Raw genomic sequence first — 13,986 nt, 5'->3', positions numbered from 1 at the left:
GTTTTAAGACTTTGAAAGTACTGATAGAATTGTTTACCTGTGAGCCTGCAGTACATTGCATTTGTTATGGTGCAGCTAAAGAGTCAACTGTCACAGCAAGCTAGCTTTCACTAGATTGTTCTTTAAAACATACAGATGTGGCTCTGATCCATTTGTTGTCAGTTTTTATGACAGGCACAGATTCATCATTGTCTTTATGGAAACTATGTACAAAAATGCAGTTTAAAATTTGTCTAAAGAACTAATATATATGATAAAAACCTGATTTATATCTATTAAAGTAGTACTTTACCCTGAACAATGAATTTGTTTTGTATTTGTATCCATGAAATTAAATCAGCGAAAAAAAGCCTTCATATTTGAATTTATTAACTTTGCTGCTTCACATGAATTTTGTTAATAATAAGCATTACATTTGTTTTTTCATTTAATTATACACAGCAACATAATGACTCACATTTGTGCAACTTACAGGCAAATATCACGATCAAACACGGCACTTACAACTGCATCAAAAACATGACCTGTTTGAACATTTATCCTCACAATATATGTAATATTTACTTCTTTTTCTTTGATCAAACTGACATAATAGCAATAAACTGAAGAACAATGTAGTAGCAAAGCAATCAGCCATAGAAGTTTAAAAGAAAATCTATACCCTGTGTCCACAGACACTGAAAAACACGCTAAGATGAATGTGTGCAGCTGCATAATTCGAAAGATATAATACTATGGTGGCATGCTTAGTTTGAATAACAACTGAAGTCTCATAAATTCAATTTCCTTGAATCAAAATGTACAAATAGACACGCACAGTTTGTTCTAAATATATTTGTTTTAGTCTTTAGCATTTACATTTTTAAAGGTTTTTTTTTTAATAAAAAATCTTTTTCGCTGTTGAATTGATTTTCTTGTCTCACAAAAGTTGTGTGACTGTAACTCCATGTAAAGAACAGAAGATATCTACTAATCGGTTATACAAGTAATTGTTATCTGGGGTGTTGGGTGGACGGATTCGAGACCCTCAGCTGGACTGCAGTGGTTGGACTGGTGGACTACTACTGCTCTGATGGAAACTCTGGAAAGACAAACATCATTATGTCAATTTAACAGGTTTAAACACAGTTCTTGGTGTTTTCTTTTTCCTGCTCCACTAATTAAAGAAAATGCATCTCAGCTTTTTCAATACTGACGCAAAACCCCAAAATATGCTGCGCCAAAAACCGGTCTGCCCCAAGAATCGAGCGCCCCGGCACAAATGCCAAAACGTCACAGTCTATATATGGCTACAGGCCAGTGGACACTCTTTCAATGATGAGGATGTACACATGAAAGCTGGTTTGAGCAGAAAGTCATGGAGACCATTTATGTGAAAAGGGCCTAAGGGTACATCTGTCACCATCTTACAATGCTGTGATTGCAGCCATTCCCCAACTCTCTGTGAATGGCACTCATGGCCATTGATCAGTGTCCTTTTGATACTGACTAAAATATCAACGTGCTGGGATCTTGTTCTGATTCGGAACAATGACAGAGACAAAGGAGAGAAGCCGTACCTGTTGACTTTGATTTGTTTCTCTTTCACGATTTGTGAATAAGTGGTGTTTTTTTCCTCACTGTTGAGTAGAGTGCATACCGATTTATCCCTGCGGAACAAAACACACAGAGAACATCAATGCAAGTTATACAGCCTGAAAGCTACCTCTGCGGCTGATTTGAATAAGATACAAAAATCATTCATGTCCTTTATCTATATCTATGCGTTCTTTTTAGTATCAGTCAATTTACATCTGTATATAAAAAGCTGGAGAGGCTGAGGACGATGGACTAAATTCTGGAGGCTCGTGTCTATTAATAAAAAAGCACTGGAGTGTTTTCATCAGAAACTGGAATCCACAGAGCTGTTAGTTTCCTGTTAATCATAGGCTAAAAACAATAGATGCTCCCTGTTATGGTTCATCAACAAACACACAACAACTACTTTTGACCTGTTTAAAAAAATACTTAGCACTTTATGCTCAAGTGGGGTCTGGAGACTATCCCAGGCTGAGTGTGAAAGATGCGATACAAAACAGACTGTAGCAAGACAAACTATCCACATTCAATCACAATCACTCGAGAATCACCAAATAACTTCACTCATATGTCTTAGGCAGTGGGACTAAGCTGGAGCGCCCAGAGAGAACCCACACAGACACAAGGAGAATGATGTAAACAGAAAGGTCAAAGGTCAATTGGCAGTCAAAAGGTAGCTGAAGGATGAGCTATTTGTTTATTTGAGTGATTTATTTATTCGATTCAGTGAAAGGACTAGATGTTGTAGTCCCTGATAATGCATTGCTTTAAATGGCGAGAATCTTGAGGGATGCCTGTTATGAGGAAAGGCAGCCCAGAGACATCGTTGTGTGCCTCAACTTTCCGTCTTTAAGGCTAATCTGCCATTTTTAGGGGGATTAGATTTCTGATCTAGATTATCATATTAAGATTTGGGACACATCGCCTTTGACTCTTTAGCATTTATGGAGCCTCACTTCTTTAAAGGGATAGAAAAGGTGATAGAGAGAAGTAAGACAAAAGGGACAAGATAGGAGAGAGCAGAGAGGAGAGCCAGAAGGGGGGCGCCTGATCTGGCTTCCCACACCTCCCCGCTGGATCGGTCTGTACGCTCTACCTCCCCACTGCCTCCCAGAAAAGGGAAGAAGAGCAGATAATCATTTTCATTCATTTATTTGTTCATTAGTAGAAACAAAGAACATGAACACCACCTCTCCTCTGTCCGATGTCACATAAGACGTCACTGATTGGATTGTCTTCTATAGCTTCCACTTGATTAGCTGAAGCAAACCAAAAGGAACAGCAGTATGACGCTGTGCAAGTTTTGATGACACGTTTAAAGTCATTGATATACTTGTACATAGTTCTGAAAAAACCAAACCTGAGTCAAATCCAGAGGTCCGAGTGTCACCTTCAGGTTTTCTAACATCACAAAGTTTTATCAACAGAATTATTGAAATGAGTAGAGTTGCAACACAGACTGTTAAAAAGAATGACAACACAGAGACAACAGGCGGGGAGAGTGATGTATCACAAGAGGTGCAACCAGGAGGAGGTGTGGACGTAGGTGGAGGTGTGGTGGTGGTGTGTTTCCCTAAAATAAAGCAAACACAGTCATTAAGTTGTCGTCACATTGTGAATGTTGAAAGCTGCAGAAACACAGACAGGTGAGTGTGTCACCTGTGACAGTGATCCAGCTGGATGGAGACTCTCCATGACCGCTGATGTCACACTTGTAGAGGCCTTCATCAGACCTGGAAACATGCTGGATGGTCATTGGCTCTTTTCCGATGAAGACGCCATCTTTGAAGAAAGCAGCTGTGAGGTTGGGGGGAGTGGTCTTTGTTTTACAGAGCAGAGTGACGTCATCTCCCTCCATCACAGGGAGGACAGGACTCTAAAACACCTGCTGCCATTCCCCTGTTGATTTTCAGAGGTTAACTTTTAACCCCATATTTCCTGTTTCCATTCATTACCAGCTGTCACTGCATGGCATTAAAACAGATATTATAATCTAATTAAAAAACCCACAACAACCATGTGTTTACATATAGTTATATTTAATAAGATATATTAAAAATCAAATAAAAATAAATGTTCTAATGGAGTATGGAAGCTACTAATCCCTGTTTATTTACTCTTTCTATGTTTATTTGTATGTTGAGCTTTTAATGTCTCTTTCTATATTTTCTTAAATGAGAGTTTTCATTAAGAAGCAGAAGTCTTGAAGTCAGACATGTATACGAGTTTCATTTAATTAACAGAGTCAGCAGGAGTAAAATAACACTATTATGACAGAAGAGTTTGATGTTTTTATTGATCTGCACCATGTTCTTCATAAATGTGTCCCACAGTCTCCTGGAGGAGTGAGTCAGGTTTACAGTGTGACAGAAGAAGGTTACTGACCTTGGTTTGTGGTGCAGCTCAGCAGTGAGAAATTAAACTTAACACAGTTAAACTCAGTTTTTACATTGAAGAAGACAGGAGAGGCATGAAAAACACAGAGTGAACTTACAGAGCAGACACAGCAGAGACGTTTCCTCCATCCTACTACTCAGTGATATCAAACCAACACTCAGTTCACAGTCGCTTTGAGTAAATCGCTGCTCTTTCTCTTCTCCTTTCACTTTGACTGGCTGTCAGTGTTGTGGTTCTCTCTACATTGAACATCATGAGAAAGTTTCTGTTTTTGGCATCAATAAATTCTAAAACCTACAGAACATGAAGGCAACACAAGCACATGTGTGATGCTTTCATTTACTGTCCTATTGCCTCTGAGGGTAGTTTGTGTGTGTGTGTGTGGCTCTTTTGTTCAAAAAATAAAATAAAATTATGATGATATTAATAGAAGCACTGATTTGATTAATTCTGTGTGAGATTTACAGAAACAGGTTGTGTCTCTCTGTAGTTAATAGAAGGACATGATCAGGAGGTGTTCCTGTTTCAACCTTCTCTTTGTTTCAACCACTGACTTCTGATGAGAAAGTGTTTAGATGAACAACATCAAACCACATCCCAACCTCTGGCTAAAGTGTGTCTGTTCAGCCTGCATGTTGTGAAATCCTGCTGGACACGTCCCAGAGAACCCACAGCACACTGTTAGTGTAACTTCAGGGTAAAACACAGCCAGAGTCAGACATTATCTCACCAAAATGACCAGGAAACAATGTGTGAGGTGTGTTTCTTATATCTGCAATAGAAATGGTCACAGTCACTGACTGAATGTGTTTCACTGTCCTGGTGGGCGGGGCATGTTTCCAGGTCCGGGACCCTGCATTCTCATGCTGTATAATCTGCTGCTGTCACTTCATTCGGCTTGGTGCTCTCCTGCCTGCCATTGTGTAATAATGACTCTTAGCTTCTTTGTTTGTTGATGTTTTCTGTTCCATAAATCTGTCTGATACAACACCCTATGTGACCGATCTCCTTTCCTCACTCGATTAGTTTCTGTTTCGGTGTAATTAAAAAGCAGTATGTCCAAAACCAACAACAGGCCACCAGGAAACAGATTTAAATGCTGCTCTGAGAGTCCTGACAGAGACTAGAAAGAGAGAGCATATTTCTCCTGTTTTGGCTTCCCTTCATTGGCTTCCTGTTAAATCCAGAATTGAATTCAAATCCTGCTCCTCACATACAAGGTCTTAAATAATCAGGCCCCATCATATCTTAATGACCTTGTAGTACCATATCACCCTATTAGAGCACTTCGCTCTCGCACTGCAGGCCTACTTGTTGTTCCTAGAGTATTTAAAAGTCGAATGGGAGGGAGAGCCTACAGTTTTCAGGCCCCTCTTCTGTGGAACCAGCTTCCAGTTGGGATTCGGGAGACAGACACTATCTCTACTTTTAAGATTAGGCTTAAAACTTTCCTTTTTGCTAAAGCATATAGTTAGGGCTGGACCAGGTGACCCTGAATCCTCCCTTAGTTATGCTGCAATAGATGTAGGCTGCCGGGGGATTCCCATGATGCACTGAGTATTTTTTCTTCAGTCACTTTTTTCACTCACTATTTGTTAATTGTCCTCTCTGCATTAAATCATACTTGCTATTAATCTCTGGATGTTTTCCACAGCATGTATTTTATCCTGTCTTTCTCCCCTCACCCTCAACTGGTCACAGCCCTCCCTGAGCCTGGCTCTGCTGGAGGTCTCTTACTGTTTTCCTTCCCTTTGTTGCCAAGTGCTTGATCATAGGGGGTCTTCTGATTGTTGTGTTTTTTCTCTGTATTATGGCAAGATCTTCACATTACAATATGAAGCATCCCAAAGGAAACCGCTGTTGCGATTTGGTGCTTTTGTATTGACATTATATTGGATGGGTGTTTTAAACCAGAATTTGTCTTAAACTGTCACAAGATACATCATTTCTATGAGGTCTTTCAGGTGAAGCTCTTTTTTAAAGATGAACAGCTCTGAAACAGGATCCTGTGTTTTTTAGAACTCCACCCTTGTTTTTCTTTTTCGTTCTGAAACAGATTAACTCCACCTTCCTTGAAAGGCAAACACAGCGAGCTGCTGAAAATAAACACACCAGTCATCCCACTCACTTTAGTTCAACAACTTTGGGGTAATGTAGGCAGATCTAAAGCCTCTTACTCTCAGAAAATGGCACCATCCTTTGGATATCTACAGCATCTTTAAGTGTCGGATCAGCAGAGATAGATGAGGAGGAAATGTCTGCTTCTGCTTCATCGTCTACCTGGCTGCCTTTACTCTCCTTCTGCCCCCTTATGTTTGCCTCAGCAGGTGAAATCTAGCTTGTACACACACACACACACACACACACACACACACACACACACATGCTCATTTTCATATCTTAGCGAGGATATCTCATTGACATAATGCTTTCCCTAGCTGCTAACCCTAACCTTCAAAAATGAATGCCTAAACCTAACTTTAACCTAATTGTAACCCTGACACTAAAGCAACATTTTGTGCCTCAAAAATCCCTTCAAACTCATGGGGATCCATATTTTGTGCCCATAAGTGACTGTTGATCTCCACAAGTAGAGCTGTAGAGTAGCATGCCAATTTTCTGTTCTCACAAATAGGTCTAAACATGGCCACACACAGTACAGGTCAGTCTGGGAACATTCCTGGAATGCATTGTTGTGTTGTTATCTTAGTGCTCTCCCAGAGTATACTACCAAGCCAGTTTACTTATACTGACAAATCCAAGCCAACATATATGGGAGTAAGGGCAATCAGTCTTTGGCAGATCCAACATCCTGACTCTAAATTTGAAAACAACACCACACACTGACGTGACCTGTGCTCATTGATTCATTCCCGTGGCTTGACACTGCACCACAAATAAAGAGTTAAAGCAGCCTAAAACTGATCTCAAATTCAAATTCAAATTCAAATTTTATTTGTCACACACACACACAACCATACACAGTATGACATGGGGGTGAAATGCTTGTAGCTGTGCAATGGCCGACCATTAAATGACAGAAAAAAGTTTTACAGTATTTACAATTTACAGGTTACTACAAAATTTACAAATCAACTTAGAAATTTACAGTAAAAAATGTGCAGATAGCAGAAAGAGATTATAAAGACTATAAATTATAGGAAATGTATGGTGGTGCGTGTGGTGATGTGACGTGTGTGAGAGTCCAGTCTTATAGTGATGTAATGTGTTTGGGAGAGTCCAGTCCTACACCTGGTTCAGGGCCCGAATAGCCTGGTGGAAGAAGCTCCTCCTCATTCTCTCTGTTTTGGCCTTAAGGGAGCGGAAGCGCTTCCCAGACCTCAACAGTGAGAAGAGTCCATTGTTGGGATGGGAAAGGTCCATCATAATCTTCCTAGCTTTGGACTTGCACCGCTTGGTGTAGATGGACAGCAGGTCAGGGAGCTCTGATTGAATGATGCGTTCGGCTGAGCGCACCACCCTTTGCAGATCTCGTCTGTCGTGCTTGGTGCTGTTCCCAAACCAGGTGCAGATGTTTGCCGTCAGGATGCTCTCGATGGTGCAGGAGTAGAAGTTCTTGAGCACCTTCAGTGGCAGATGGAAGTCTCTAAGTCTTCTGAGGAAGAAGAGACGCTGACGGGCTTTCTTAACCAGGGATTTGATGTGGCAGGACCATGACAGGTCCTGAGTGATGTGGACACCCAGGTATCGGAAACTGTCCACTCTCTCCACTGGCGTGCCACTGATGATGAGGGGTTTGTAATTCCTCGCCTGCTTTGTAGTGAAGTCCACGATCAGCTCCTTAGTCTTGCTGATGTTTAGGAGGAGGTTATTCTCCTGGCACCAGTTCTCCAGGTTCCTAATCTCCTCCAGGTAGGCCGTCTCGATGTTGTCGGAGATCAGGCCCACAAGAACAGTGTCGTCAGCAAATTTGACAATGGAGGTGGTGATCTGTTTCAGAAAGGAGGTTCAGTGCAAAGTCTGATAACCTGGATATGAGTGTCTGTTACCACCTGACTCCTCCCCTTCTTCTATACCTGCTTTATTTACTTTTAGCTGCACTCAAAGCTTTTGTCTGCAAGTTTATTACTTTACAAACATTGAAATCAGGTTTAAATCAGTTCTTAGACAACAATCTCTCATCAGTGTGAATCACTGTAATAATTGCTGTTTAAATAAAGTCTGTTTGCTTATGACTCATTTGTTATTTTGGGATCTGTCACACTGAAGGAACAGATCACACCATACCTGTGCTCTCTGTTTGCTTCTCCCTGTGAGCTGAGCAGTTTGTCCCCTTACCTCTCTGCTCTGTGTTGTTTCCTCTTTCAGACCAGAAGATCTTCACAGCTGGGTCTGGACAGAACGTCACTCTGACATGTCGAGCTCCAAATATCAGTGTTCCCATCAGAGCTGTGGAGTGGTTCAGACTTGACCTGCTGGAAGGACATGTTCTCATGTACCGGGGGGAGCAGTTTGTTTCATTCAACCAGCTTCCATCATTTGTGAACCGGGTAGATCTGCAGGACAGATGGATGCAGGATGGAGTTGTGTCTTTGGTTCTGAAGGATGTGACAAGAAATGACACTGGAATATATCAGTGTTATGTCATTCAGAGAGGAAAGAACCACAGGAAGAGCGTTGTGGAACATATCAGCATAATCTACCTGAGTGTTGTTGATCCTCCAGGTGAGTGAGTAGAGTTGAGTGTGTGTGTGATCAGAGGTGAAGCTGCTTCCTGGTTAGGGATGGGTACCGGTACATAAACGGTAGTAACCAGACCAAAAAGCAGCGCACATTTCGGTGCTTTATTTCGGTGCTTTTTTTTCCTGAGCTGTGATACACTTCTAGCCAATCATTTTACGTTTCCGAGGATAGTAGGCGGGGCCAGGTACGTACGTTCTTTTAGAGCAGAGCTACAGATTTAAAATGTCCAAGGCAAAGCGGTCAAAAGTCTGGCTGTACTTCACAGCAAAATATGCAAACTCAGCAGCCTGCAACAAGTGCTTTAAGCTGATACTGTGATACAGTCAAAGGAGGTAACACCTCAAATCTGATGAAACACCTGGTGACGCATAGCTTTTTCTTTAAAAGCCGAGAAATGCGCCGTATTTGATAGCTTGCTGCGAGACCTCACACCGAGCACATCTACTGCGGGTGTGGTGCCTGTTATCGGACCCGAAGTTTCTTCATTGCATGTATGGGTGCGTCTGTATGTGGGTTAATTTAACTTTTTCTCAAATGAGGCATTTCTCTAACACGCACATGTGTCTGTTCCTCACACTTCTCATACCTTTCTCTGGTTGTGTGTGGTTTTATTTGTTTCAGTCATTTACCAGGAACATCTTTTCCTTTTCTCCATGTCTTCCGCCAGAGGTTAACACTGGTGAGATTCAGGGACACAGCACCCAGAGCAGTTCAGCGAGAAAAACACGCCTAAAACTTCATTCTCTCTTTTTTCCGGGAGGGGTGGGGACAACTCTGGTGTCCAGCCGTGAATTTTTAGCCAAAGCTTGGCCTGTCTTCTGCTGCCGTACTCAGGTTTCCAGGTTAAGAAAAAACCACCTGTATGAAGACACTAAACATACATTTAGTATTTGTATAAACATAACTGCCTAAATTATTGAACTCTTGAGGAGGGTTGATTTAACTCTTTACTAACTTTAAACCCCACCATAACAATTTCTCACTCACAAACTTCTATGCATCCATTTAAACATGCGAAGCCAGCACAAATTCACACTCATACCCCTACAGCAAAGCTTTAACATAACCATAATCCAACTCCTCCCTTAAACGGGAGAAATCACCCTGAATCAACCAACTCTATATAAAACGTCAAACAAAGATAAACCACAAACATTTCTACACTTCTGTGTCTTCCACGCAGCACACTAGGCAGAAAAACACCGATTAATCACAGTCTATTCAATTTATACTTAACATCACAACAAAAGAAAAACCTGCTCTTTTCACAACTCTCACAGCTAAAGTCACCAACTCCAAAACCACAGAATTAAATCAATATAGTCAAAACTCTTACCCAGAGCCTCTGAAATAATAAAAAAATCACCAAACACTCGGTTACTCTTTTCACTCGCTCCTTCTCACTCCCTTCTTCCTCATTCTCCCCATACAGCCTACACGCTCTCTCCCGCGGACCCGCTCGGCCCCGCGGGCTCACTCGGCCCCCACCTTTTTTCTCTCACAGAGACAGAGAGAGAGAGACCCTTTTCCTTTTTTTTTTCTCCAGCACACATACACACACAGAATCCCATCTGAGAGAAAGAGGGAGAGAAGAGAAAAGAGTTTGTAGAGAGGAAGTTTAGCAGGAGTTTCAGATTTAACAGGATGACAGCTTATAGAACTTATTTACACTTTATTTACACACCCACGTAATATATATTCTATTTACACACGGGCCCGTATAGACATAAACACACCGCATGCCAGAACCTCTTATCTCGTTTATTTCTCTAGCGGTGTTCCTATACTTTAGACTGATTTAAAAGCATCTATAGCCCAGGGCCGCACCCTTGCTGGTCAATTAACGTTTCAAGGACGCCGCCTTGAAAACGGTCAGATTACTAAATTCTAATTAATTTATAACCGTTTCCCGCAGCTGGAAAGGAGCTCCACCTCTGGCGCTAGTATCAAACCCGCGCCTTCAGCTTTACTTAAAGCTCACAGGCCAACGACGTTGAGTGGTCCCGGCCGAGTCCGACTCTGTCAATCAATCAAGCGCAGTAAGAGAGTGGTCTTTGTCGACCACTCTGGTCTGTTTGGGATGCTCGAACTTCCCCGGCAACCAACCGAGCAAATAGCCTAACCACGCGTCCGCGATTAGGAGTCGCCGCCACGGCGCTGAGCAGCTGCGCTCTTAAGGGACCGCGTCCCCCGTCCTAACAACCTTTAATTTAAAAACCTGGGTGTTATTTTTGACTCTGAGCTTGGTTTTATCCCACATATTAAACATGTAACTAAAATTGGATTTTATCATCTAAAAAATATAGCCAGAGTCCGCCCTATTCTCTCTCGGGCCAACACGGAGATGCTGATGCATGCTTTTATTACCAGTCGCATTGATTACTGTAATGCCCTGCTCTCTGGTCTTCCTAAGAAGAATATTTCAACTTTACAACTCTTGCAAAACTCGGCAGCTCGTGTGCTGACGAAGACCAGAGGGCGGGCCCACATTACACCGGTTTTAGAATCGCTGCACTGGCTCCCCGTGTGTTTCAGGATCGATTTTAAAGTTCTTTTATTGGTTTTTAAATGTCTTAATGGTCTTGGGCCTTCTTATCTCTCAGATCTGCTTTTACCATACGAACCCTCGCGGACCCTGAGGTCCTCTGGTACTGGCCTTTTGATTGTCCCTAAAGTCAGGACACATACTCACGGAGAGGCAGCTTTTCAGTGGTATGGTCCTCGTCTGTGGAACAGCCTGCCGGAGGAGCTCAGGGCCGCAGAGAACGTACATGTTTTTAAGAACAGGCTAAAGACCCACCTTTTTAATTTAGCTTTTACTTAGCGTTTATTTATTTTATGCTTATTTATTCTATCCTGTTATTCTATTATTAATTTAGGATTTACCTAATATTTGTTTGATTTTATTCTTATTCGTTTTTTAATCTTCTTATTCTATTTATATTTATATTGTATCCTGTTCTTATTTATTTTATCATTTTACCCTATATATATTGTATTGCGTCATATCTCCAGTGTTTCCTCGGAGGGCGCTCTCTGCACCGGGGCTGTTATTGACCGTGGCTGCTGGGTCTCTGGGGTCCTCTCAGACTGGCTGGGGGGCTCCTTTGCCTCCCTCCTGCTGTGTGCCCAGCCTGGAGGCTGCGGTCTGTGACCGGCTCCCGGTGCAGACGGCTCTCTGTTATAATGTTTCCTCACTTGGCTCATGCGAGCCCAGCCCAATTTTTACTCTTTAAGTGTGCGCGTGTGTGTATGTGTGTGTGGGTGGGGGGATATATGTGTATTGAGAGTGTGGGGAGTGAGTTGGAGGGTGGGGTGGGCTGCTTTTAACTATGTAAAGCACTTTGTGCTGCATTTTCTCTGTATGAAAAGTGCTTTATAAATAAAGATTGATTAATTGATTGATTGATTGATTGATTGATTGATTGATTGATTGATTGATTAATTGTTTTAAAAGCCTCACTGTGGGCACTTTGCCCCCCCAGTTTAATTATCTGAAGCCCAAAACCGCGTTTTTGCTACCCAATAAAACCAAATATCCTACACTACCGGGTGATTGGCTGGCATCCAACCACCCCACATCAGTTTTCACACACTGTCACACCTTGACTTAAACACATAACTTCTTAACTCAAAATTCACCCCCAAAATAAACAGCAATGAATTTAGTCAGACTAATATGCCCTATTTTAAAACGAATTACTCAAGATCAGAACAGAACAGAAGCCCCACTGAGTGAACATTTAATTTGGTTTTAATTTCCAATTCAGCACCTTTGGACGTCAACAGGCGGTGCTTACCTCTCATATTCCGGGGCCCATCACTCAGTCGGCCTCCTGGCTGTCCGTCTGACACCACTCATACCCCAGCCACGCTCCATTTGTCCCTCCTCAAACCGGGTTTTTCGGCACCAGAATTGTCATGGTTCGGATTTTGAGGAAGAGACTACGACTGGGATATAGTTTGGGTCAGCACAGATCATTTATTAAAACACACATTATAGTGTGGGAAGAGCCGGACTTCTTCTTCGTTTGCACAAAGACAGAAAGCTTTATAGTCATTATGACGTCACACAGTTAGACCTTACTGGCAATGATAACAGTTCCTCGCACTCAAAAAGTTCTCCTTATATGGACATCAACTGCTACTTTAGAGAAAAACAAGTGTGTATTACATTGTGCACTTTGTGATAGTGTAGCTCTCAGAGAGACTGTCCTAAGACGACCTTTCTGTTCTTATTAAGTGTGTATGTGAACGTGCGTGTTTTACATAACTCTGTATGTGCATGTTTGTGTAAGCCTGCAAGTGACTGCAGGAGGCCCAACTGGACCCTCTAGCTCGAGAGGTGCTTTCGCCACATGATAGAGTATTACATCTAGAATGGGTTTTATCCTACGTGCTCTGAAATAAACAATAAATGATACAGGATAAACTGAAGATAAGTAATACAGACTAATGAAGTAATGATGAAATAATGACAGTGCCTGTAAATGATAACCAAGTAACAGTAAAATAACAGGTTTTCCTCGACACACCCCCTCCTCCAATCCCTCTCTCAGCAGCAAGACATCTCCCCCCCTCCCCTCCTCCCAAACACCTCCCAGTGTCACAGTGGATCAGGTCAGGAGACAACTGAGGAAGCTTCGCCCCAGAAAGGCAGCAGGCCCAGACAAGGTGTGTCCTAGGATGCTTAAGGCGTGTGCTGCTGAACTTGGGGAGCCGCTACAACGAGTCTTCAACCTCAGTCTGCGACTGGGGAGAGTGCCCGCCCTATGGAAGACATCCTGCATCGTTCCGGTCCCCAAAAAGAACCGGCCCAATGAGCTGAATGACTTCCGACCGGTGGCACTGACGTCACATCTTATGAAGACTCTAGAGCGGCTCTTCCTCAACCTCCTCCGACCACAGGTACAACATGCCCAGGACCCACTACAGTTTGCATACAAGGCGGGTGTCGGAGTGGAGGATTCCATCCTGTACCTCCTACACAGAGGCCACTCACACCTGGATGGGGGAAAAGGCATGGTCAGGATCCTGTTTCTTGACTTTTCCAGTGCCTTTAATACCATCCGGCCCTGTATGCTTCAGGAAAAACTGAACAGGATGGAGGTGGACCACTGCCTGGTCGCTTGGATCTCCGACTACCTCACCGACAGACCACAGTACGTCAGGCTGAAGGACATCACGTCTGACACAGTGGTCAGCAGCACAGGAGCACCACAGGGAACTGTGCTGTCCCCTCTTCTCTTCACCCTGTACACCTCTGACTTCTGCTACAACTCTGAATTATGCCACATTCAGAAGTTT

General features: G+C 42.6%; 1 long non-coding RNA gene across 1 annotated transcript; it reads right to left on the bottom strand.

Moving 5' to 3' along the window:
- Positions 1-944: 944 nt before the first annotated feature.
- Positions 945-3,136, bottom strand: LOC145425707 (uncharacterized). Its single transcript, XR_013906439.1, has 3 exons — positions 2,769-3,136; positions 1,560-1,649; positions 945-1,081 (listed from the first exon to the last, which is right to left on the bottom strand). It is a non-coding gene; the product is annotated as an uncharacterized LOC145425707 (long non-coding RNA).
- Between the last annotated feature and the right edge of the window lie 10,850 nt (positions 3,137-13,986).

This window comes from Astatotilapia calliptera, chromosome 3 (assembly GCF_964374335.1).
Source record: "Astatotilapia calliptera chromosome 3, fAstCal68.1, whole genome shotgun sequence".
NCBI lineage: Eukaryota > Metazoa > Chordata > Actinopteri > Cichliformes > Cichlidae > Astatotilapia > Astatotilapia calliptera.
This window is presented reverse-complemented; position numbering and strand designations above follow the sequence as displayed.